Genomic DNA, 6,903 nt, shown 5'->3' on the forward strand with positions numbered 1-6,903 from the left:
ATTAGATCCTTTAATCAACAAGGATAAAGCTTCACCCAGTAAAGCTTCACCCACTACAGCTTCACCCAATATTATACCACCAGAAATTAAGCAGTTCTCAGACAATTTATCCACAGTCTCTGTGGTTTCTGAAAACCCAATACCTGAGGCTACTAAGTTAACATGCCTCCAAACTAGAGGTGAAGCTGAACCAGTAGTAGAAAATGTAAATGAAAATAGCGACAGCACTAATTTCCCAGTCCAGCCTCCTAGGAATAATGCTGGCAATGAGAAAACTGTCATACATCTAGTACTACAATTGCTGGATTTACCTCAACCTGATCAGACTGCTGACTCATTACAATCCTTCAGCATGGAGTTTGAGTCACTACTAAGAATATTCAGTCTTAAGGTTGATATAACTACTAGTGAATGGATGACCAAAGTAGTCCTTCAACGAAAATTGTCCAGCGATATACTAGATGAATTATATGCACATCAACATAACACCATCCTGACAGTACAGGACATCACTGAAGGTTTACATTCCATCATAAACAAACGACGAGCAAATGAGGAAGTTAAAGCCTCTTGCAAGCCTTCAGAAATAGAAAATAAGAGTCAATTAAAGGGTAAAACAACTACCCTAAATAAACATCAGTCAATTACTCAAACATCAATTTGCAGAAAATCTGACAATGCAGCAGCAACCTCCAAGCCTACTGTTACTAGTTCACCCAAACCGGTAACCTCCAAACGTGCAGTAGGCTGGGGGACATGTATGTTCTGCAAAAAGAAACATTCAACATACTGTTGTGCTAATTATCCAACCAGAGACACTCGTATGGAGCGACTCCAGGAATTAGGGAGATGTGCAAGGTGTCTCAAGTCACACAACATAGACTATTGTGATACCCAATTCAACACCTGCAACAGGTGTAGAAGAGGTAGGCACCATGCAGCACTGTGCAAATATACGAAATTAACGTATTCAAGAACCAAGGTGGAAGATAGCATTCCCACCACAGTACAGTACTGCAAGGTGCAACAAACAAAGAGTGTCCAATCGGCAAAGTCTAAAGGTAATACGACTTTGCCTACTGCCCAAATTACCATCCTGAATAAGAGGGCCAAGGTCCATACCCGTGGGTTGTTTGACCAAGGATCCCAGAGAACATATATCACTAAAAAGCTGGCAGATGAATTACAATTAAGGCCTGTAGCCCAGATGTCATTCAACATCTCAGGGTTTGTAACAGATGCAGGACCTCAAGTCTACCAGGTGGTACAACCATCAGTACGCTTAGGCAGGTACGTCTGTCGAGTACAAGCCATTGTGGTGGACAAAATACCAGTAGACCTACAAGTTCAAGGTCTGAGAGCAACAGCCAAATTCCTGAGAAATAGAGGAATAAAATTGGCAGATAATATTAAGTCTGATCACCTCACCGACTTCGGTCTCCTTGTAGGGACAGACTATTGCCATCGATTCATCGGTAGCCCTACTAAATATCAGGGTATAACCATGTTAAACTCTGCAGGAGGTAAATTACTCTCAGGCCCAGTATCAAGCCTGAGGAGACCTATGCCTGCAGATAAACAATACCAGTAGAAACCTAAATTTGTCAGCTGATTATATTTCTCCAGTAGCATTATACTAAGGAGATTACAGCTGACTATACCAACAGAGGTTGATGTTAGTATCATCATTTGAAGCTGGAGATGAGTTCATGAGGCCTCAGTGGCAAATCAGTGAACAGTAGCCTAAAACAGCTACAAGTCACTGCGACCAATGTCACTGAACCCACTGCAGTCTCAGAACCATACTTTACTTTAATGATGAGCTATTCAGTCTTCTGAATCAATTAACTAAATTAAACCCCAATAAATCTGATGACTGATTTGATACATTTATTATTTAATCAAGATGTATTCCATGGGCCTCAGTGTTTATATATCAGTGACCAGTTACTTGAACAAACTTCAAGTTATATCTAATGTCACTGATCTCACTGCAGTCCCTGAATCATACTTGACTGTAGTACTTGATCACATCCAGTCTTCTGGGTTAAATAATATGTAATAAGGCTTGAATATTAGCCTTTCAAGAGTTGACAGGGAAATGAAATCGCATTAGACTTCTAACCCCTGCAACTCTAGTACGGGACATCCGTCCTGTACGAACAGACGCACAAATGTGTGATTACTAACTACTAACATCAAATTAATCTAATAATACGAAGGAGGAGTATCGGTGTTTGTCTGTTCTAAATAGGACTTCGACCCGTGAGCAGCCCCCTGGGGAATTATGTCGGAAAATCCGACACCATTCAATATATCATACAGATAATTGCTGTTGTATAAACAAGTTACCCATAGAAAACGTAACTTGTAGTGGAATTACCGTCTAAAGAAAACGGGATATCATCACCACACACTATTATAATTCACCACCTATTATGGTGGGAATTATTCTTAAATACATTAGTCTTTGGACTTTACCATCATAAAAACATCTTATATAAATTAACTTAATTATCAATATTAAAGTAGAGTAAATGTGACCCTTCTATCACTTTCTGAAATCTGGACAATGTAAGCCAGGCGTCAGTGGAGGAGGGAGGGCAGCCATTGTTGTTATACGAGACCAGAGGCTCACACGGGAGCAAATTCGGCTCCTGTTAATTTTACTTGGACGTAGTGTTATGGATACCAAAGGTGTACCATCTGTCAACACGCTGTCAACAAATCAAGTTAAGTGTTCTTTCCGAAACCCATTATTTATCATTAGTGGCCATTAATGTCATTATATAGGGTGACCCGGTTAGATCACATGGAAGCCTCAAACTAAAGGTAATTAAGCCAGGTCTTCATGTTCCATGTACTGTTTTCTCTGATATACTTGTCATATATAGGTATCTGGCTTCACAGCTAGCGCACTTTTGACAGGTCAAGACGAGGATGCAAGATTTGTGCACCAGTTACTGGGTGATATGGAAGCTACCTCAAAGAGGATAATTTGGTGTCTACACCCTAGTTATACCTGGTGGACTAACCTGCTGTACTATAAGATAAGGAACCTCTTTAATGTATGTAGATACTGTAGTTTGATTGGCTGCATATATATTAATTTAATAAACCCCCCCTAATGTGTAGAGGATCGATTTGTGAGATTATGAGATTATTGCAGAAATACAGTCCACTTATCATTATACAAATTGCTATCGAAGTATATAAATTAACGTAAATATAAATTCATATAAATTAAATAAATATAAATCTCACAGGTCGGTTCCCACACTGTTCTCCTACAACATGTCTTCCTATAACCTGTCCTCCAATAACCTGTCCTCCTATAACCTGTTCTCCTACAACCTGTCCTCCTACAACCTGTCCACCTACAACCTGTCCTCCTACAACCTGTCTTCCTACAATCTGTCCTCCTACAACCTCTTCTTCCACAACTTGTCCTCCTACAACCTGTCCTCCTACAACCTGTCCTCCTACAACCTGTTCCCCTACAACCTCTCCTCCTACAACTTGTCCTCATATAACCTGTCCTCCTTCAACCTGTCCTCCTACAACATGTATTCCTACAACCTGTCCTCCTACAAGCTGTTCTCTTCTACAACTTGTCCTCCTGCAACGTGTCCTCCTACAATCTGTCCTCCTACAACCTGTCCTCCTACAACCTGTCCTCCAACAACATGTCCTACAACATGTCCTACAACCTGGCCTCCTACAACCTGTCCTCCTACAACCTGTCCTCCTACAATCTGTCCTCCTACAACCTGTCCTCTTATAACCTGTCCTCCTACAATCTGTCCTCCTACAACCCGTCCTCCAACAACTTGTCCTCCCACAACCTGTCCTCCTACAACCTGTCCTCGTACAACCTGTCCTCCTACAACCTGTCCTCGTACAACCTGTCCTCGTACAACCTGTCCTCCTACAACCTGTCCTCCTACAACCTGTTCTCCTACAACCTGTCCTCCAAAAACCTGTCCTCCTATAACCTGTCCTCCTACAACCTGCCCTCCTACAACTTATCCTCATATAACCTGTCCTCATATAACCTGTCCTCCTACAACCTGTTCCTCTACAACCTGCCCTCCTACAACCTGTCCTCCATCAACCTGTCCTCCTACAACCTGCCCTCCTACAACTTATCCTCATATAACCTGTCCTCATATAACCTGTCTTCCTACAACCTGTTCCTCTACAACCTGTCCTCCTACAACCTGTCCTCCTACAACCTGTCCTCCAAAAACCTGTCCTCCTATAACCTGTCCTCCTACAACCTGCCCTCCTACAACTTATCCTCATATAACCTGTCCTCATATAACCTGTCTTCCTACAACCTGTTCCCCTACAACCTGCCCTCCTACAACTTATCGTCATATAACCTGTCCTCCTACAACCTATCCTCCTACAACCTGTCCTCGTACAACCTGTCCTCCTACAACCTGTCCTCGTACAACCTGTCCTCGTACAACCTGTCCTCCTACAACCTGTCCTCCTACAACCTGTTCTCCTACAACCTGTCCTCCAAAAACCTGTCCTCCTATAACCTGTCCTCCTACAACCTGCCCTCCTACAACTTATCCTCATATAACCTGTCCTCATATAACCTGTCCTCCTACAACCTGTTCCTCTACAACCTGCCCTCCTACAACCTGTCCTCCATCAACCTGTCCTCCTATAACCTGTCCTCCTACAACCTGCCCTCCTACAACTTATCCTCATATAACCTGTCCTCATATAACCTGTCCTCCTACAACCTGTTCCTCTACAACCTGCCCTCCTACAACCTGTCCTCCATCAACCTGTCCTTCTACAACCTGTCCTCCTTCAACCTGCCCTCCTACAACTTATCCTCATATAACCTGTCTTCCTACAACCTGTTCCCCTACAACCTGCCCTCCTACAACTTATCGTCATATAACCTGTCTTCCTACAACCTGTCCTCCTACAACCTGTCCTCCTATAAAGACCATCGCTTTTCGCTCGTATGCGTTACCTGAGACCAAAAATTGTCTTACTAGTAAATGGTCGCGGCTCGCGAAAGTGACGTACTGTCCCGTTTTCTGTGTTGGGTCCTCTGGTGGGTTAGGATAAGTGCACTTTAGTGCGACAGTTTCTTGACGTTGGGGGAACCTTAGGAGGACGGGCTGGGACATGAGGCCCGGCGGGAGAGTTCGAGGATAGACATCTGATGTGAGTCTCGAACATTTCCCTCATTGATATATAACCTTACCAAAGTAAGCAGTTCCCAGGTCCCATAGTTCAAGCTGAGACACATAGTGCTCCATAAGTCTATTTTCTCTCAGGTATCAACGATCTCAACTCTAGATCTTAGCCTAACTGCACTATAACCAGATTCCAAAATAATCGAGTAAACCTGCAGGAGGAGTAGTTTTCTGTGATTTAAAATATGCTCCTGAAACGTTTTCCTGTGCAATAGCTATCATGACCTTTACAATAGCAATCATAAATAACCCGCAGGCGGCACAGAAGAATGGGGATAGGATATATGAATTCCATCTCACTCAAACATATGAATACCTTATGTTTGTGGGTGGTATCAATAATACATCCTGATATATATAATATATAGCCCGAAAGGCTATGCGTACTAGTGGCTTTAGGAATTGTATGTACTAGCTCTATCTATAAACCCAACATTATGTTTGTAACTAATCCTCTATGTATGTACTTTTACCTGAATAAACATTTGATTTGATTGGATTTGAATAGTATCTATTATTAGTATCAATAGCATGTGCACATCTAGCGTTATTAGTGGATGTATCAATAGCATGTGCACATCTAGCGTTATTAATGGATGTATCAATAGCATGTGCACATCTAGCGTTATTAATGGATGTATCAATAGCATGTGCACATCTAGCATTATTAGTGGATGTATCAATAGCATGTGCACATCTAGCGTTATTAATGGATGTATCAATAGCATGTGCACATCTAGCATTATTAGTGGATGTATCAATAGCATGTGCACATCTAGCGTTATTAATGGATGTATCAATAGCATGTGCACATCTAGCATTATTAGTGGATGTATCAATAGCATGTGCACATCTAGCATTATTAGTGGATGTATCAATAGCAATAATTTCTAGTACGACAGTTATGGGCCTTATATGAGTACCATCTTACCCAAACATAACTTACCATGATGACAGACACAGTGGACAAATTAGCATGTAACACATATCACACTTAACTAGACCGAGGCATCTTCTTGAGGTTATCTTGAGATGGTTTCGGGGCTTTTAGTGTCCCCGCGGCCCGGTCCTCGACCAGGCCTCCACCCCCAGGAAGCAGCCCGTGACAGCTGACTAACACCCAGGTACCTATTTACTGCTAGGTAACAGGGGCATTCAGGGTGAAAGAAACTTTGCCCATTTGTTTCTGCCTCGTGCGGGAATCGAACCCGCGCCACAGAATTACGAGTCCTGCGCGCTATCCACCAGGTTACGAGGCATCCCCAGCCCTGTTGTGTAATTTATACCCTCACGAGCATTCAGGTCTGATAGAAGATTAATGACAGGCACTTAATGGCCAGCAATTATATCCTCTTTATATCTGACACGTATATGTATGGGCAGCATAAAACATTCACTAAACAAACATACATCATTGCCAGGATCAGCTTGTATTTACAGTTATCTATACAAACATGCCATAGAAGCTTGTTATTATCTATGGCGGGGATTTGACTATTGTTCTCGAACTATTAATTCGAGATCTTTTTAAAAGTTTTGTAATTATTGTGATGTACATTTTTCATGTCCCATGTGAAGCTTTGTCCAATTATCTACATTATAATGTAGATAATTGGACAAAGTTTCACATGGGATATGAAAAATGTACATCACAATAATTACATTTCAAGACCGA

Source organism: Procambarus clarkii, chromosome 8 (genome assembly GCF_040958095.1).
Source record: "Procambarus clarkii isolate CNS0578487 chromosome 8, FALCON_Pclarkii_2.0, whole genome shotgun sequence".
NCBI classification, from domain to species: Eukaryota; Metazoa; Arthropoda; class Malacostraca; order Decapoda; family Cambaridae; genus Procambarus; species Procambarus clarkii.